Here is a 770-nt window from a genome sequence, read left to right on the forward strand (position 1 = left end):
CTGCAACCTCCGCCACCCGGGCTCAAGCAATTCTCCTGCCTCAGCCTCCCAAGTAGCTGGGACTACAGGTGTGTGCCTCCATGCCCGGCTAATTTTTTGTATTTTTAGTAGAGACCGGGTTTCACTGTGTTCACCAGGATGGTCTCAATCTACTGATCTCGTGATCCACTCACCTCAGTCTCCCAAAGTGTTGGGATTATAGGCGTGAGCCACCGTGCCTAGCCACAAGCAAGTCTTTTACTTATTAATTGGTTAGTTGGTTGGTTTTATAATTTTAGAAATTATAAAATACTTGTCTGTAGTATTTTCAAATAATATAGAAGCACATAAAGCAAAAAACTAAAGTCCCCAATTTATCACCTCACATTCCATTCTCCTCCTCAAAAATGACCAGTTTGGTGTTTGTTGTTCTATACCTTTTTCTATACGGTTCCAGTATGACTATCAAGCCTTTTATTTGTACTAGTGCTTTTGAAAAAATGATTTTATTTTATTTTTAAAACAGAGTCTCATTATGTTGCCCAACCTGGTCTCGAACCCCTGGGCTCAAGGTATCCTCCTGCCTCAAGCCTCCGATGTAGGACTACAGATGTGTATCCTGCACCTGGCTTGTACCAAGTGCTTTTTTACAGAGCTTGTTGACTTGAGCAAAGCATTGGTATTATCTTTTTAAAAAATTTTTAAATAGATGCATACTTTTTGAGAAACAGTTTTACTCTGTCGCCCAGGCTGGAATGCAGTGGCGTGATCTTGGCTCACTGCAACCCTTC

Source organism: Cebus imitator, unplaced genomic scaffold (genome assembly GCF_001604975.1).
Source record: "Cebus imitator isolate Cc_AM_T3 unplaced genomic scaffold, Cebus_imitator-1.0 Scaffold77, whole genome shotgun sequence".
Classification (NCBI taxonomy): domain Eukaryota; kingdom Metazoa; phylum Chordata; class Mammalia; order Primates; family Cebidae; genus Cebus; species Cebus imitator.